General features: G+C 55.2%; 1 protein-coding gene across 1 annotated transcript in view; it reads right to left on the bottom strand.

The window, feature by feature from the left end:
• GLI2 (GLI family zinc finger 2) overlaps positions 1-19096 on the bottom strand; it is a 248445-nt gene that overhangs the window by 65974 nt on the left and 163375 nt on the right. The gene's annotated exons all lie outside the window — the stretch shown is intronic.

A 19096-nucleotide genomic window follows, 5' to 3' on the forward strand; every position in this document is an offset into this window, starting at 1 on the left:
TCCCGGCTGCAGCCAGCCTCAGGCAGGCCAAGTGCCACAGAGCCCCGTCCTGCGGGCAGCCCACAGTGGACACTTCTGTGGGTCTGTGAATGCTCCAGCTCTCAATATGCATTACGGACCCCAAGTGCGTTGGCCCCCGGGATGCCCATGCCGACACACGAGACCTGGTTGCCAGAGTGCGTCAGCCTCCTGTCTGCACTTGGCCTGTGCAGATCATGACGCTTGTAAGGAGGCTCTTTGCTAATTTAAAAAAAAAAAAAAATTCCTGGGTACCCTGGAGGCAAGCAAAATTATAGGCCTTAGGAAAACAAGGCTCTTTAAAAAGTAGTTACACGGGGAAAAGGGCTAAGATTTCTCAGTCAGCTCTTGCTCAGGCTGAGGACCACAGGCCAGTGAGGCTGACTGTTGAGTCTGAATTACTCAAGAGGTTAAAGAAATCTGGTGGGTTCGTTTTCCACACATACAGGTCAGCTGACTGCCAGGCCGGTGGTGGTAAATGCACACGGAGGATGTTGCCGACCGCGTCTGTGCAGCAGACCCTGGTATTGTAAGCGCTACAAATTCCTTTCTGATTGTGGTCAAATACACATAACATAAACTTTACCATTTTAAACCATGGCTAAGTGTACAGTTGAGTGTGCTACCACCAGGCATCCCCAGAACTCTTTCCATCGCCCCAACTGAAACTGTCCCCATTAAACACCAACTCCCCCTCCCCCTCCCCCGGCCCCTGGCGACCACCACTCTCCTTTCCGTCTCTATGGATTTGACTCCTCTGGGGACCTAGTACGAGTGGAATCACACAGTATCTGTTGTCTTGTGGCTGGCTGATTTCACTTAACGTCCCCAGGGTTCATCCACTGTGGCATGTGTTGAATTTCCTTTTTTTCTTTAATATATTTTTATTGCACTACAGTCGATTTACAATTGTGTTAGTTTCTGCTGTACAGCAAAGTGATTCAGTTATACATATATATATATTCTTTTTTCTATTCTTTTCCATTATAGTTTATCACAGGATATTGAATATAGTTCCCTGTGCTCTACAGTAGGACCTTGTTGGTTATCCACCTATAGGTAACAATTTTTATCTACTAACCCCAAACCCCCAATACATCCCTGCCCCACACCCCACCCCCTTGGCAACCACCAGTCTGTTCTCTACGTCTGTGAGTCTGTTTCACAGATAAGTTCATTTATATCGTATTTTAGATTCCACATATGTGATATCATGTGGTATTTGTCTTTCTCTGTCTGACTGACTTCACTTTGTATGATAATCTCTAGGTCCATCCATAACGCTGCAAAAGGCATTATTTCATTCTGTTTTATGGCTTAGTAGAATTTCCTTTTTTAAGGCTGAATAATATTCATTGTATAGATATACCACATTTGGGTTATCCATTCACCTGCCAATGGACCCTTGGGTTCATCGCTTATGAATTTTTAACAAGAGGAAACCTTCCTCCTGATGTTTAACCTGAATTTTTACATATTCAATTTTATCTTCCTAATTCCACAATCCTGACACCCTCCACGGTGACTGGGAATAAAGAAAGCAAATCCTCTCACTCTGATTAAATCAATTTGCCAAACCCTGACTCCACAAATCTTGGGCTCCGAGGAGACCTGACACTGGTGCGTTGCCCCATCCGTGCAGTCGGGCGCTCCCTTCCGGGGCTGGTGATTGTGGGAATGACCACCTCTTCTCCCCTTAGGCCCGTGTCCTCTGAGGAGGTGAGGCTGGGCGTGCAGCTGTGACTCTGAAAACGGTGACAGGAGGACCGGCCACCCTCTGGGAGTCAAAGCTGCTGCGCACCAGCTGCCTGGCTTCAGGCAAACTCCGTTACCTCTGCATCTCCCTGTGTCCATCCAGAAACAAGTAACACCAACTACTCTTAGGGTTGCCCTGAAGATAAAACATTCCTGCCGAGAGGTGCTTGTGCACATAAGAAGCACTCTGTACGTGTTACTGCTGCTGATGACAATTATTACTAATGTTTGGAGCCCCGCAGTCCATAATCCATTTACTGGCTGTGGGGCAGGGGACAAGTCACCCTCTGCTCCCTGCAGACCCTGGGGAGGGCGGAGGGCCTGCTCGCCTGCTTACAGCCTGGGAGACAAAGTGGACTTCCCCAAATCCCCAGGGGAGTCAGCAGGGAAGCAGTACTCACCTCCCCAGACCTGCAGGAAAGAGCCTTTATGGTTTTTTTTGTTTCTGTTTTTTTTTTTTAAATGCAGCCAGGCAGACCAGATTACAGTATTGTTAACAAAATAAACATCGTTTGCTTTTGTCTGTTTCTGTTTCCCTGCATATCTAAAAGCCGCCTGAGGCAGCCAGGGTAGGTGTTACTGTGCCCATTTCACAGATGAGGAAATGGAGGCCAAGGGTGATTTCAGCCCAAAGTCATAAGCTGAAAGACAACAGAGCCAGGAGGGGAATCCAAGGCCCTGGATGGCTGGGCATGGGCTTTTCCCTCTATACCACCCCAACAAACACTCCGAGGCTCCCTGAGTGCAAGGGTGATCCCGGGGTCTTTCTGTCCCGACCTTGCTTATGTGTCACATTTAACAAGCGCTCACACAGCACTGGGCCCTGCTCTCAGGGCTTGCAAACAGCAACTCCTGGGTCTTCACTGCAAGCTCAGGCTGCACTCACCCCAGAATTCCTAGTCTTTCCACCGATCATTCTCCAGCGCCCTGGGATGCTCCTTCCCCTGATCTCGAACCTGCAGAGGTTGAAGGGGGTCCCCTGAGGCCCCAAGAGCCCAGACCTTCCCCTCTGCCCCACCAGCTATAGCAGTGCTCTTCTCAGAAGTAATGCAACTTCATCCAGGTCTAAAGAGCAATAAAACCCCCAGGAAGGAAGCGCTCATGGTAGCTGACCTGGCAAACATGAAGCGGACATGGCACCGAGGTCACCAGGCTGCTGCACAAGACCAGGCTGTGCGTGTGTGTGCGTGTGTGTGCATGTGTGCGTGTGTGTGCACGCACGAGAGGTTGGGGAGGAGGACCCTGGGGCTTCCCGGCATAAGGGACAGCCGCCTGCAGGGTCCTGCTGCAGCTGGGGATGCCCTCTCCCTTCTGCCAGGTGCTGGGGTGCAGCCTGTGAGCTTACGGGGGCAACGGCTTCCTCTTTCTCAAGTCAGGGCCGCAGGGCAGGACTTCCCTCCGCCCTGCTGCTCCCAGGATGGCTGACACCCATGGAACGAGCAGGCAGCAGGGGCTCTGGCCACACACCTGCACCCCACCCTCACTGGCTTGGGATCCTCAGGACGAGCCTGGGAACTCATGTCAGTGGTTCCTCCCATCCGGGCAGGGATGTGTCGGGTCGGCCGGCAGCTGGAGTGTGGCAGTCCCCAGCTGGGTCAGGAGGGGACGTGCCTCGGTGCTCATCCTTAGTGACGTCAGCTGCCTCGTGGGGCTTTGCTTATAGCGTCTCGTTTAGTTTGGCCACTAACCCTGTCCTTATCCCCATTTTTCAGGAAAGAACATCAAGGCTCAGAGTGGCATGTCTGTACCTCTAGGTGAGCCACGATCAGGCCGCTGGTGACCGCTGGTTTCACTGTCTCTCTGCCCTCATCCCCGTGTGCTTTCCTGGAGCACAGCACCTGCACAAAGCTGGCCCTCAGCAAACAGAGCCTGAGTGCGTGCTCACTTCCTATCCAGCAGCTCCCAGTGTTGGTCCAGGATGGGGCGCCATGCCTCCCATCAGGCAGAGTCCAACCCGGGGACCTGCTGTCTGGACCCCTCTGCCCACCTCAGAGAACCACCGGACCATTCACGTCAGGGGGGGCTACCTCTGGGCACAGTCACTGTAGGAACAGCCATTCATTCATTCGTTCACTCATCCGCCTGTATCAAGTGCTTGCTGTGTAGCAGCACTGCTCCAGCTCCTGGCAGGGCGGTCACAAAGCTGCCGCCACAGAGCTGTAGACATTGCTGGAAGAGGGCACAGGAGCAAACCAGAAATACATTAATACCCTCACATCAGGGCGCTGAGAGTAGGAAGGAAACCGAGTCGGGTAGGGAAACAGAGGGGGCTTGGGCGACGCTGGAGAAGTCAGGGCTCTCCGAGAGAGGGTGCGCCTGGTGGGGCGAGGCCAGCGCAAAGGCCCAGAGCCTGGTGGGGGGAGGCTGCGCAAAGGCCCAGAGCCTGGTGGGGGGAGGCCGTGCAAAGGCCCAGAGCCTGGTAGGGGGAGGCCGTGCAAAGGCCCAGAGCCTGGTGGGGGGAGGTCAGCGCAAAGGCCCAGAGCCTGGTAGGGGGAGGCCGTGCAAAGGCCCAGAGCCTGGTGGGGGGAGGCCGTGCAAAGGCCCAGAGCCTGGTGGGGGGGAGGCCGCGCGAAGGCCCAGAGCCTGGTGGGGGGAGGCTGCGCAAAGGCCCAGAGCCTGGTGGGGCGAGGCCACGCGAAGGCCCAGAGCCTGGTCGGGGGAAGAGCTTGGTGATTTCAGCACAAGGCCACCTGGGCTGGAACAGAGGGGTGGGCTAGGAGGTCCTATAAGCCCGGGCAGCAGGCTCTGGGAAAGACTTCGGGATTGTTTTCTGGGAGATTTGGGAGGCCCCCGGGGGGTTCTGGGTAGGGAGTCACGTGCTCTGATGAAACTTTTCAAAAGGCCGCACGAATAGAGTCAGGCTGAGGGAGGCCGGGCATGCGTTAGCCAGGAATCCCAGGAGAGCCCTGCCACCCGGCGGCCCTGGAACTTCGGGGACATTCTGTCCCCTGTCTGGGTCTCACATTATCCTTTCGTACAACGGGGATTAGATGATCTCCAAGCGCCTTCCTCCCAGATCCTGCTGTTTGTGAAAGGTCACCCGCTCCCTGGGGAAGAGCCATGCTTGTCCCAGATGGTGACTCAGTGAGGCTTTAGGAGGGGTCCTGAGCAGGTCACGGGTGGTGGGGGGGGCAGGGGGCACGTGCTGGGCACTGCTTCCTCTTTATGGTCCTGTCTGCACAACTCACTGACCTAGCGGCCCTGCTGAATCCGCTCAGCCCCTGGCCCCATCACCTAAGCCAACCGTCTCTGGGACCAGCTTTGCACCACAGGTAAACTGAGGGATGAAGGGTGACGCTGGCTAATCTGAAGACTCAGGACCCTCTCAGACCAGCATGGACCCCTGCCGGCCCCCACGGCCCTGATGGAAACATTCAGCGGGGAATGCTCTGCCCAGAGTCGATCGGGCAGGCCAAGGAGGCAGAGGTCCCACTCTGGACCTTCTGCGAGACAGCACGCCACCCAGAGGCCAGCAGCGGCACCCAAGGAACATAACGAAGATGAACGGAAAGAACAAGGCGGCCGGCCTTCCAGAAACGTACTGAATGGGACCCGTGCACACGCTGTTTTCATTGTGGCCTCTTTTTTTAAGTAAAAAAAAAATCCAAAGTAAATCATGTCCTTTCAGCATGATGGGGGGGAACACACACACACACACACACACACACACACACACACACACACACTCACACACACACACACACACACACACACACCCCATATGCCATTTCAAAGAAATGGCTCTCTTTTTAAGTTTCTGAGGAGGAAACTCTAAGATGGGAATTTTCTATGGATCTCCCTGCCCCCTCTGAAAAAAATGCACATTTGGTTTTGATCCTACACAGAAAGACCAAAAGTTTAACAAGCTGACGATGGTGGCGTGATGGCTTTTCTTTTTTAAACCCCAGGATTTTTCTGCACTAAGGTTTACATGCTAAATGCTCCTTGGCTGGTGGTCCCAGGGGTGAGGGCACGTTTGTGGGAGGAGTGTCCTTGGTATAAGGATCTCACTGTGTGAGTAAGCAGGACACTGAAAGGGGACAAGGGGGACCTTCCCCTGGAAGGCTGGCTCTAGCGGATGCCCCGTTAATGACAACCCTGGCGACTTACGGACTGACGGGATGGGGTGGGGGTGGGAGTGGCAGCAGAGGGTTCCGACAAAGAATCAGGAAAACCGGGTCATCAGAACACGACCAGGCAGCCAGGGCAGCAGCTGGAGGAATTCTCCTTGGATGAAGTCATGTGTTGCTACCACGTGGAGATGCTGCCCTGAGGACTGGGCTCAGAGACATACACAGAGGGGCCGGCCCGGGGGAAGCAACCATCTCCTGGGACGTGTTGGGGGCGCCCCAGCCCTCCGGGCTGTCCAGTCCCTAGAGATCAGCATGGGTTCCAGTTATGTGGCCATTCCCATCAAGACTACAGCAAGGTGACTTCCCTGGCGGTCCAGCGGTTAAGAATCCGTCTTCCAATGCAGGGGACGGGGGTTCGATTCCTAGTCAGGGAACTAAGATCCCACATGCCACAGGGCAACTAAACCCAAATGCTGCAACTACTGAGCACACGGGCCACAACTAGAAAGTCCATGCAGCACAACTACAGGGCCCATGTGCTCTGGAGCCCTCGTGCTGCAACTACAGAGCCCACGAGCCACAACTACTGAGCCTGCACGCCACAACTAGAAAGAAGTCCGCATGCCGCAATGAGCCCTCATGCCACAACAAAGATCCCGCGTGCCGCAACTAAGACCCAACGCAGCCAAAAAAAAAAAAAAAATACCATAGCAGGGAATGAGCTCAGAGCACACGGGCTCCAGGCCTGGGACCAGGGAAGAGATGGGTGTCTGCGAGAAGAGTTGTCCAGCCCTGGCACTGACCGAGGGAGGTGCAGGCGGGAGTCTCTAGAAGGAGGCCTGGTCCTAGCCCGATACAGGGCTGAGTTACAATGAGGCACAAACACATCTGAGCGCAGCCCGTGGGGCCCTGGGCAGGAGGCCAGGGGCCAGGGCAGGGCACCGATCCCTGTCCTTCTCGGGCAGCTGACCATGTCCCGGGGTGGCTATGCAGGAGGCTGCGGCTGGGGCTGCGTCAGGGACAATCTGCTGGGTGCCGAGATGGAGCTGAGATGGAGGCATGGCTCTGGGGACCAGGAAAGGGCTTCTTGTCCCCCCATTTCTGCTTGGGACTCCCCTTTCATGACTAATTGATCACATTCTTGTCCTCTATAATTCCTTGCATCTTAAGAAATATCCTGTGCAACTGTTTCACTCTTTTTCTTAAAAGCAAATGGACCTTGGGGAAGTCACAAATTCACACTAATGTGAAAAATTCACGGATGACTTACCAGGTCACTTCCCCCTAACTGAAGGACCCAGGCAGCAAGAAAAATCTGTATCTTTGGAGAAGGGGCTAGTGTGGAGGAGGAGGAGAAAAAAATGGCAGACGAGAAGGCTTGAAGTCAAGCATAGTGAACTTGACAGCTCACTGAAATCCGCCTTACCCCTGAGTTGCCCATCAGTCAGAGGACAGTCCTAAAGGGATGACCTGTCCCCACGGCCTAAGGAGCTTGGGATAGGAGCAGAAAGCATGTGAGCCATAAATCCAGACAGATCTGGGTGTGAACCCCAGTTTTGTCATTTGCTAACAAGGGACAAGGGCTCCGAGCCTCAGTCTTCATCTGTAAAATGGGATGACACACACCCAACTCTTGGGCAGCCTATGACAGTGTCTGCACAGAGCAGGAGCGCGGCAAGTAGGAGCCCCCTTCCCCATCACTGTGAATCTCAGGAGAGGTGAACAAGCATCACGGAGGGACCTTTTCTATAATTCTTGGGGTAAGAGACCCCGAGATGCATCCAGCTGGATCTCAGATGCGCTGCCCATTGCTGAACATGCCCGCGATGGGAACCGTGGCGTTACAGAGTGGGGACAGGCAGAAATGACGGGCCATGGGCTTCGGGGCACTGAGGGAACATTCTTCTACGATTTTATCCCTGCTGAAGCCACCCCATTGCCACACGGCTCACTGGCAGGAGGCTCAGGCCGGCTGCTGCAAACTCCAGGGCTCCCTGCCGTTCATTCCCTAGAACCTGTGCCGTGCTGCCCTAGGTGAAACAAACACCGGAGGGAATTCGCAGGTGGCCGGATGGCTCCAATGAACAGCGTTGTGAATTTTGTTTAAAAGGCAGCTTTGGAGAATCGTATCCATCCTTTCCTCATGTGCCTTCAGCCAGCCACGTCATCCTGTGCTGTAGCAGCCACTCCGCTCCTGGGAAAGGCAGTGGCCAAGAAGCCCGAGGCCGAGCGGTCCCAGGCAGGGGATGGCTCCCCTGTGCTGGGGGGCGGCGGTTCAGATGACCCAGTTTCCTGGCATCAAACCCCGCTCTCCCCTCCCGGAAGCGAGGGGGGAATCGACGGTCCGGACAAGTGCACCTCTGGGGAGGACTCTCCCAACAGAGAGAAGGTCGCTAGTCTCCATTCCACCCTGAATGCCCAGCTTGGTCAGTTAAACTGTTTAACTCTTCAGGGAACGAGAAGGTGAAGATGCTTGGCAAGAGAAGAAGCACTGACGGTGTAGGGAAGGGATGGCGAGCCGCACCGTTACCTTGTGCCCCAGTGAACCCGGGAGGTCCACCAGCCCTCGAGCGGTTACTGGACACTAGCTCGTGGCCTGTGCACAGCTAAGGTCGACGTTTCAGCCATTGAAGCGGGGCTCCTCTGGAATCCCACACCCGCTCCCATCCCTGTGGAGATCCCAGGACCTCGCCCTTGGGGGAGGCGGCGCTCACGCCTTCCCGGAAGATTCCAGAGATGCCGGCACCAGCTCCAAAGAAGAGACTGGATGCTCCCTCCCGCAGCACACAGGTCTGACCCAGGGACACGATGAAGGTCGGCACATGACCCCTCTAGAACGGCCTTGACTTGCACCGGCTGCAGGCCCCACGGGTCCAGCTCCTCAGCTTTCCCGGGTATCCAGACTGGAGCTACACACCACGCCGCGTGGAGCTCTCAGCTCTGGCCCATCACAGCCCGGAAGGTGAAAGTCACACCCATGGCGCAACGGCTTCCCCTACTCTGTCCAAATAGGGGGACCCTGCTCGAGGGCCCTGGAAGCTCCAGAGAGCGAGGAACAGCGTTCCTGCCCACAGGTAGTGCACCGGGCACCTCGGTGGAGGCCGCCTGCAAAGCTGGAGAGGCTGGCCCCGTGGGATTCAGCGGGGTCCAAGGGCACAGCTGTCAGAACAGCCTCAGAGTCAGGGAAGGGTCATTTCCGTGGGACCCAGAGCGGCCGGGAAGGCTCCCTGGAGGAGGTGGTTTTGCAGCTGGGCCCTCAAGGGGCCAGGACTGGGAGAGCTGGAGAGGATGCTGGGTCCTTCAGGCTGGGAGGCAGTGTGGACAGAGTCCAGAGGACTCACTAGTGCCCTGGCACGGAGCTGTGTGCAGTGTGGATGCTGGCCCAAACCACGTGGCCTCTGCCGTATATTCAGGATGAGGGATGCCTCTCTCTGGGACCCTCTCAGGGATTCAAGGATGCGATACACATAACAAGAGACACACCTATGAGGCACCTACTTCGGCGCTAACATCAGTGCTTTTCAGACCTGAGAATCACCTGCAGGCTTTGTTAAAACCCCATGGCTGGGCCCCACTCCCAGAGTTTCAGCCTCCGTGGGCCTGGGACAGGCCTGAGAATCTTCATTTATAAAACGTGCCCAGGCGATGCTGACCAAGCTTGCCAGGGACCACCCTTGGAAAACGATGGGCCTAGATTATCCGTTTTACCGCTGTAGCCCCAGAATTCCCACTGGCACCAGTTAAGTAAGAGATTACTTCTCACGTTTCTGCCTACTATGCATTGTCCTGGCTGGAGAACATTTGCAGCTGTAGAAACTCGACATGGTTGATGAGAGAGATGGCCCTGGGTGTGACATCTGAACCCCGGGGACCACCACGCTGCCCCATTTACCAGGGCTTCTGAATATGGCCGGAGGCTCATGAGGAATGCAACCCAGCGACTGTGCTTTTCCAAGTACAAGCACAAAGGTGCACGCAGGGCTGAAGAAACCACGTGGAGGCCCCCGTGCACACCTCCCTTCACTGTGGGTTCTCAGTCCACTTTCAAACCTGGGCAGTTTCAAAGGCCAGCCCTTCAGACGTGTGGACTTACATGGCCACGGCTTCTCCCAGTGGGAACCAAGTAATGGCCGAAGCATCCGAGCTGGGAGGCAGGACAGTGCAGACAAGTCCAGGGACAGCTTCCTTCCCAGTGGCCAGGCCTTATGCAAATGGCACCATTATCCCCAGTAATAAGCCCCGCGACAGGCTGCATCCAGAGCCTTCCCCATGCCTGGGCACTGCCCCACAGGAAACACTTAATAAGAATAATAATATCCTGACTGGCACTCCAGAGCATGCAATTAAAAAGAGTTTTTGTCTCACTTTGGGGGGAAAACTAGTGGGGGGAAATTAACATCAGACAGGAAATTCCAACACTACAAGCTGGCGGGTGTCCGGCGGGCGGAGGCCCAGGCCCACACAGGGCTTGGCAGGACCAGGGCGGTGGCTGGGCCCACAGCACAGCCACGGGCTGGCCTTTCCAAGGTGCTGCTTGACAAAATAGGACAAAATAGCTGGGCTGGGCCAGCACGAGCCACTCCACGGAGGGGAGGGCCCTGAGGCTGGTCTGGAGGGTGGGGTGGGCAGGCAGAGAGGCGTGCACAGTCCACGGCTGGACCAGACTCCCCGGGGAGAGGCCAGACGCAAATGCCACGTGGCCCGCACCGCAAGGAAGCCCGGGCAGTCTTGGGACCTGTCTCTCTCCGCTATAGACTGAATGTTTTCGTCAACCCTAAATTCTCATGTTGAAATCCTAACGCCTGATATGATGGTATTTGGAGGCGGGGCCTTTGGGAGGTGATGAGGTCATGGGGGTGGAGCCCTCACGATGGGATTAGTGCTCTTATAAAAGGGACACCGTGTCCCCTTCCACTGTGTGAGGACACAGTGGGACGTGGGCAGTTTATAAGTCGGGCAGTGGGATGTCACCAGACACTGAATCTGCTGGCGCCTTGATCTCTGATTTCCCAGCCTCCAGAACTGTGAGCAATAAATGTCAGTTGTTTAAGCCCCCCACCAATCTCTGGTGTTCTTGTTACACAGCCTGCGCTGACCGAGACACCTGCAGAGGGCGGTGGTAAGCTGAGGGAAACAGGCCACAGGAGGCCAAGAGGACCTGCGCCAGAGGCCTCGGGGTTGTGGTGAACAGCTGTGAGGCTGCAGCTGACGCCCTGGCCCAGCGGCCCCACCGCTGATGCACTTAACCTTCCGGTGCCTTGGGCTCCTCATCTGTAAAATGGTGGTGGTGACAGGACGGAGGTCAGAGGCAGGCACGAAGCAGAGACCAGCTAACATGTCAGAGCCTGTGCAGGCCAGGCGCAGAGTGGGTCCCCAGCAGTGCCAACCTGGCCATCTCCACAGACCTCCCGCCCCTTCATTGAGGGCTGGGAGATTGGGGGGATCTCCAGGGGGACCCTGGGGAGATCTCTGCTGTCGTAGAGAAGGGAGGAGTAGCCTGCCTGTCGGAGTAGACCAGTGGGGTCCCACATTACAGACTCTTAAGATCAAAAGAAACTTTGGAGAAGGTCAAGCCCAATTAAATTTGAAAATTGTCTTGGCCACAGAATCTGTCCCAAAGAAGACAATATATGCAGAACCCCCAAATCTACAATAGATTTGAGACCCAGGGGCCTGTGGCTCCAAAGGTGTCCCCTGCAGCCCTCTAAGGAGCCTTGCAGAAAGCACGAATCCAGCCCGGGGTCTGGAGAGGAGTGACCGGTCCCCGTGCTCCTTCCACCTGTTCCAGAGGCTGGGGCGGGCCGGGTGGCCCAGGACAGATGCAAGCTTCCCAGTGTGGACCCCATGCTGCACGGGCTCACCTGCTGGGACATGCCCTTGACTTACCTGCCAGCTTGCACCAGCAGCCCCGTCAGCTGGCAGCTTCGATGCTGTCCTGTCATTGTCTGAAAAGCCCACTTGTCACGGGGGCATTGAGCCCTTTCAGGAGGACGCCTATGCCACTCCTCTGCCTCTTCCCCATGGGTCCCCGGGGTGTCACCTGCTACTCTGCTTCCCTCCCAGCATCTGCCCTTTCCTACAGAGCTCCAGCAAAAGATCCGCCCAGTCTGTGCTTTGGCCTTGACTCCCACCCTCCCGAGAGCACCAAGAGAGCCTGGGGTCACTCTACTGTGGATCTCAAGCAGGCCACAGCATCTCGTCCCCACCAGGCACTGGTGATGCTTCCCCAGGCTGGCCAAGACCCCCTGACTCCAGGGCGTGTTCTGAGGCAGAGCCTGACAAAGCCAGCCAGCGAGGTTCCAAACCAGGCAGTGGAATCTGCTGTGAGAACAGCCTCCAAGCACCTCCAAGCTCTGTGGGCGGCACTCACTTTCCTGCCGTGGACGGCTCGTTACAAATGCTTTTCGGATTTCCCTGGCAGTCCCGTGGTTAAGAATCCACCTTCCAATGCAGGAGACGCGGGTTCGATCCCTTATCAGGGAACTAAGATCCCACATGCCGTGGGGCAACTAAGCCCGTGTGCCACAACTACAGAGCCCACGCGCCCTGGAGCCCGCGAGCCACAACTAGGGAAACGCCCGTGTGCCTCAATGAAAGATCCCATGTGCCGCAACTGAGACCCCAGGCAGCCAAAAATAAAATAAATAAAAGCAAAAAACGACAATAACAAAAAACCCAAATGCTTTTCATTCCCTCACTGAAGCAGACCCCTAAGGACCACTCCTCGGAGACCGTTGTCAGAAGGGTCCCGATGATTATACCTGACTCAACAGGGTTCTTTCCCTTCAAACCTCCTCTACCTAAAACGAGTCTCCTCTGCTGTCCTCCTGTCAAGGACAGCCCTGGCCTCACAGATGTGTGATGCAGGCCGCCTATGTTACTTTAAATGTTCTAGTAGCCTCATTAAAAACAAACTAGAAAGAAACAGGTGATAATTTTCATAATACAATGTCCTTGGCCCAGTCTATCAGAAGTATTATCCTTTCAACATGCAAATCATGAACCTGATATTTTACTTCCTTTTCTTTGTACTAAGTCTTCCAGGTCAGTTATGTATTTCATTGACAGCGCATCTCAATTCGAATCGGCTCCATATGAAGTGCAGGACCGCCAGCATAGCTCGTGGTCACCTTACTGAATGACCCAGGCCTAACCAGGTATCATTACTGGACTTTGCTTTTGAGTTCCCGTCTGGGTGAAGCAAAGTCTCATCGATACATTATGGTGATGAGCGCGCTCCCAAACCTCAGTCCTTCCTTGCTTCTGGATCTGAGCTCCCTGCAGACTTCTATTTATTTGGTCCTCAAATTAGCCGCCTGACAAGCAGTTAATCTTCCCTTCGTTTCTCCTTTGCTTGCATCCGTTTAAGTCACAAGTGCTCCCAGGCTCATTCCTTCCACACCCTTTTTTGCTTGTTTATCGTTTTTTTTAATCTATTGACTTTATTTAGTTATTAAATGTTTTTATGGAAGTATAGAAGATTTACAATATTTTATTAGCTTCAGGTGTACAGCATACGGATTCAGTGTTTTTCCAGATGATACTCCTTTAAATGTTATTACAAGATAATGGCTATAATTTCCCTATGGTATACAATATATCCACATTATCTACTTTTTAAATTTTTTACTGAAATATAGTTGAGTTACAATGTTGCATTAGTTTCAGGTGTACAGCAAAGTGATTCAATCACACACACACACACACACACACACACACACACACACACACACATATTCTTTTTTTACATTTTCTTCCACTACAGGTTATTGCAAGATATTGAGTAGAGTTCCCTGTGCTATACAGTAGGTCCTTGTTGGTTGTCTATTTTATATACAGTCGTGTGTCTATGTTCATCCCAAACTCCTTCCACGCCCTTGACCCGCAGGGCCGAGCAGAGCAAGCCTGCAGCGCCTCCCTGAATTCTGCCCTGGATTGCTGCACAGTGCCTCTCCCGTTGGCTTGGGCAGGCATTCTCAAACAAGGCAGTGGGCAACTGGACTCCTGAGAGCCTATGACAATTACGAGGGTCCCCAGAAAGCAAAGCACACGCAGGCAGCGGTGCAGGCAGGGCTGTGAACAAACACTGGCTGAGCCCCGTAACACCTCCAGAAGCCTGGCTCCCTGGGGAGCACCGGCTCTGCGTGATTCTGGACCCAACTGTCTGAATGATGGTCCCAGCATATGCCATTCCCGCCGTCCCTCCCTACACGCTGGCCCACGACCTTCCACTACTGCGTCCAGGGGACACTGGACGTCCACCCTGCAGGACTGTACCCCATCCGTGGAACCCCAGGAAAAGCCCATTCCTCTGATTTTGCTGGTGGAGAAACAAACACAGAAAACACGGCCTCATGACCCGACCCACTGGCCCTGAGCAGGGCCCAGAATCTTGTTTCCTAGAAGGAAACTCTTCCTAGAGGACAGGCAGGGAAAAACTCCAAAGGCTTCCCGGACACCAAAAAAACCTCTTGCAAAACAATATTCTGAGGAACTAAGTGCGTGAATTAAAAGCAGACGGAGTGTACTTCCTTTGAAACAAACAGGGTTTAACATCTAGGGGCAAACTCCCACACACAACGTGTTTGGCGGATGGAGAAGCCAGAGCTGCCCTTGCTACAAATCCCAGAGCAGTCTGGCCTCTTCGTCCCATTCAAGGTGCTGTGGGCAACGGCCCTGCTCTGTGGGTCCAGCTTCACCCAGCCAAGGGGACCCAGAGGAGGGATCCCATTGCTTGGGAGGTAGCCCCCAGCTCCTGCTGTCACAGGCAGAATGGAGTCCAGGGCCTGGCCTGGCACTCCTCTGACCCCACCCCCAGGATCAGCCGGACCTCTGCAGACCTCAGAGAGCTCCCAGCCCACCACCCACGCTCACTCTTCTCCTCCCACCAAGCCCATCTCCTGCTTATCAGGCCAACGCATGCTGCCCCAAACAAATCCAGTCTGAGACAGGCTGGGACCTGGGACCTGGGACCCTTTGCTGCAATGCCTGCACCTGGACAAAGGTCTCCTGGAGCAACAGATACAAAGAAACTATAAGGGACTAAAAGTAACTATGCGCATGTGTAGTCAGGGCAAATTAGGGACAACAAGATACAAAAAGACCAAAAACGCAACCAACACTTCTGAAGAGCTGGGAGCAAAAACAAGGTGTCCGGAGCAAAAACGGGGTCCTGCGCGCATGCCCCCTGCACTCAACCCCCCCAAGGGGGTGGGCAGACCACCTAAGCCACCCCTCCAGCCGGACCCCTGGACACACCCCTACCCTCACCCCATATAAGGAACCAGCCCGCCCCACCTTGGGGAAGAGCAAAGGGAGCTTGCTACTTGTTCTGGCTCCCCCCCCTGCTGCAGCAGGGGCCCCAATAAAGCCTTGCCTGGATCTCCTGTCTGGCCTCTAGACAATTTCTATTGATTACCGAGTCTAAGAACCCTGGTCGGATCAAGATCACATGTGCCTGTGATGTTTCCTGTTCTCCTGCCCCCTCCCCAAATCAGGCAGAATATATGCCCTCTGGACCATTTCCCCCAAGCCAGAGTCGGGTGCCTGGCACGGCGGGAGGGCGTGAATAAATGAGGGGGGAACGAATGAGGGAATCTTCTCACTCCTGGAAAAGAGACTTGAGGATAAGAAGGGGGCCCATAGCTGCCCATGTTCTGCATAAATTAACAGGAGAGAAAGTCGTGCGGCACAGATGGGTAGCAGACGAAGCAGTGTTAGACACAGGAGGACAGGACGGCAGCACCAGGCAGGGCAGCATCAGACAGAGCCATCGTAGCGGACGTGGTAGTATTAGAACAGTAGTCATAGGAAAAGCCGGACAAAGGGTCAGCTCATCAGCTGGGGCCCTCCTCAGAGACTGAAATCGAAAGTTGTTCTAACAGCAAAGGCACCAGGCTTCCTACATGCTGGAGGCTTCCTGAGTGTGATTTAATCTGCATAGCGTTTGATAAGGATTGCATCAACATCATCTCCATTTTACAGGTGAGGGAACCGAGGCACAGAGAGGTTCAGGAGCCTGGCCGGGGTCAGTCACACAGCTAATCAGTGTCACAGCCACCCAGGGAAACTCCAGCCACGTCCTTACGGCCGTGACAGGGCAGTGAGAGCTCTTCTGGGACCATGAAGATACGACGTGAGCCAAGGAGGAGGCCCAGGCGGCCTGGGGCGGGGGCTTCAGTGTGACCAGAGCCACGGTGTGTGATGGAGGAGCGGGGCACAGGTGACCCGGGAGGGCAGAGTCGCGGGGCCGAACGTGGTCTTTGCACTTTGTCGGTGGCCTTTCCAAAAGTGGACTGAACCCCCCCCCGACCCAAAATGGAAGTATTTCCCGCAGCTGCTTCTAAGTGCTACCCAAGGATCCAGCAAAGTCTTGGGGGCGAGTCCGGGAGGGACCCACGAGAGGGGGTTATCTGTTTTCCCCAGCTGTGTTCCTGGGGCCTGCTAATCACCCCCATGGATCATTCTGCCAGGCTTGGAAGTGTGCTGACCGGCGTTACAAATGGGCCCCTCCCTTGCCACGGCTCGGTGCCTCACAGCCTTCGCAGGGTGCGCGCTCTCAGTATGCTGCGAGTGTAAACAGGGCGGCGAGGGTGGCAAAGGGCCCAGCCCGGGTCCCCAGGGGCAACTACAGTTCAGAAAAGGCACCCACCTGGTTTTGTGCTGATTAATCATGGCCCCTCTAAGAGCCCTGCTTAACACAGGAGTTTGTCAAGATGGAAGTAACTGCCCTAAACAGAAAGTGTATTATCTTTAAGGCCCCGCTGACAACTGACTGTGCTGGGAGATGGGGTGATGGATGTCTGTGACTCCTGCCAGCATCCCTCCCCCGTCTGCATAAATTAAAATAAATTAAAACGCAGCCTGTGATTAGGAGGGGCACCCCTGCACACCTGCCAAGGGACAGGGTGGCTGAGGGCCCTGCCATCAACCCTGCCGCAGGCCTGGGGGGCCGCTGGGAGACCCCAACTGCCTGTTAGCATTACAAATGGCTCCGATAGGCAAAGGTCCCACGGCAGGGGTGGACCAGATGCCCTGCAGGATCGACGATGGGACAGGACGGCTGGAAAGAAGAATCCACAGCCCGGGGAGACTGCAGGTGTCATCAGTGGCCCTGGAGGCACCCAGAGGTAAATAGGTGGACGCCCTCCCCTCCCAAGGCCAGGCCGGTACTTGTGCGCTGTGGAGAAGCTGTCGCTATGGCTACAGCTGGGAGCTCTTCCATCAACTGCTGCTGCCCACCAGCATGAGGACCAGCAGGTGGCCTGGGAGGAGCCAGCATCCCCGTGCGCAAAGTGGGTGTAAATGAGGTGCACAACCCAGCAGCCGTCCTCCCGCTGTCAATGGATGTGTGTGTTTTCACTCTTCTGAGCATCAGCTTCACAGGCTTGGAGCCGTGAAATCCACAGCCCTTCTCCAGGGCCCTCGGGTATTTCACACTCTCTCCAGAGGGCGCTCTGGAAGAGCCGCATGCAGTAGGGATACAACGGACAGGGCGGGGCCGGCCGGGCAGCTAGGAGGGCAAGCGGAGCTTAAAGTGGGGTGGGGGACAACAGGGCCACGTTCGGGCAGAGGCGAGGGGGCCCGGCTGGGTTGGGAGCACCAGGGGGGCTTCCTGAGTCTGGGAGGCACCTCCAGGTGACCTACCTGTGGGACCCTCATCACCTAGTTGGCCAAAAGGCGGAGGGTGTGTTTATTTCCAATAAGGACTGACATCCTGGGGTTCGTGGAGACACAGGGGACTGGGGCCGGGGGACCCTCGCAGCCACTCTGCCGGGGGTCAGATTGTTAGCACAAGCCGACTGTCCCCCACCGGTTGGAGATGTCCTTTCAGGTCAGAGGAGGAGGGCACTCTGGCACTAAGCTGAGCCCCCGCCCCCTGCAGGCAGTCTGCGCCACCAGCCATAAGCTGAGCACTGCAGTGAGCTTCCTGGCGGCTGATTCCCCTTCCTTTCCGGGCAAAATAAGATTCTCAGACCAAAACCCCCCACCCCAAATCTACCTCCAGGCCAGACCAACAGCAGCCCGAGCCAGGAGCTCGGGATAAGAAGGAATAACGTTGGTTTGCCCCAAACCACCGCTCCAGAGCAGATGCCATGGAGCTGGGCACCCCTGCTCCCTTGGCCAACCACTCAGGCCGAAGCTGAGTGGACAGACCACCAGACCAGGACCTGAGGGCCTCCCTCATCAACACGGGGCGACAGCCCACTATGGATGGTCCCTGCTCACCCCACAGTGCCGGGGGACAGGTGATCATGTGGGGTCCCACACGGAAACGAGGCCACGACGTGCCATCCACACCGGCCTTCTGGCCACCGCGCACCCCATGTCTGTACTGTTCACTGTAGTAATAATGTTGTTTTTCCACGCCCAGAAGTCCAGTGGTAAAAACTCAAATGAGTATCAGTTGAATGACGTACACTTACAAAATCAGTTTTGAGTGCCACTCCAGGCATAATTCTGTGCACTTGACATTCATGTTTATTTTCCCTTACATCAACCCTATGTGGGGGAGGGGGCACTATGACTGCCCCCATTCTACAGATGAGAAAACTGAGGCTTGAAGAGTACATAACTTGTCTAAGATCACACAGCGAGTCACAGACAGGAAAGAATTTCAACCCCTGTCTGCGATTCTAGAGCCTAAGGCTTAGCCACCCTTGCACTCTGCCCATGTCGTGACTGCTTCCTTACGACAGTGTGGCTGGACAAACGGAGAAGCTCAAGTCCCTGGCCGCAGAAAAGGCACTCCCCGTGGCCTTCCCAAGGGAGGCCACGTCCACTCAGAGTCCTTGAGGGAGTCCAGCTCCCCGTTCTGTCTTCTCCACCATATGACACGTCTTCAGCTCCTGGGCCCAGGCTCTGTCCTGGAGATGCGGGAAGGAAAACGCAGCAGCCCTGATCTCAAGGATCTGCCAGCCAGTGGGAGACATTCAAGGCAACAGGTGACAGGTGAGCGAGGAGGGGACCAGGAAGGCACAGAGATGAGAAACAGCAGGAGTGCTTGGTGTTGTCACAGCATCAACAGCAGGGGAGTGGTGGGGGGGGGGGGGGCTGGGCCTGGCATGCCTTACAGGATGTTAAGGACACTCACTGGGCATTATAAATTGGTGCAGTCACTATGGAGAACAGTATGGAGGCTCCTCAAAAAACTCAAAATAGAGCTGCCATATGATCCTGCAATCCCACTCCTGGGCATACATCTGGAGAAAACTGTAATTCAAAAAGATACATGCACCCCTATGTTCATA

Source organism: Tursiops truncatus, chromosome 7 (assembly GCF_011762595.2).
Source record: "Tursiops truncatus isolate mTurTru1 chromosome 7, mTurTru1.mat.Y, whole genome shotgun sequence".
Classification (NCBI taxonomy): domain Eukaryota; kingdom Metazoa; phylum Chordata; class Mammalia; order Artiodactyla; family Delphinidae; genus Tursiops; species Tursiops truncatus.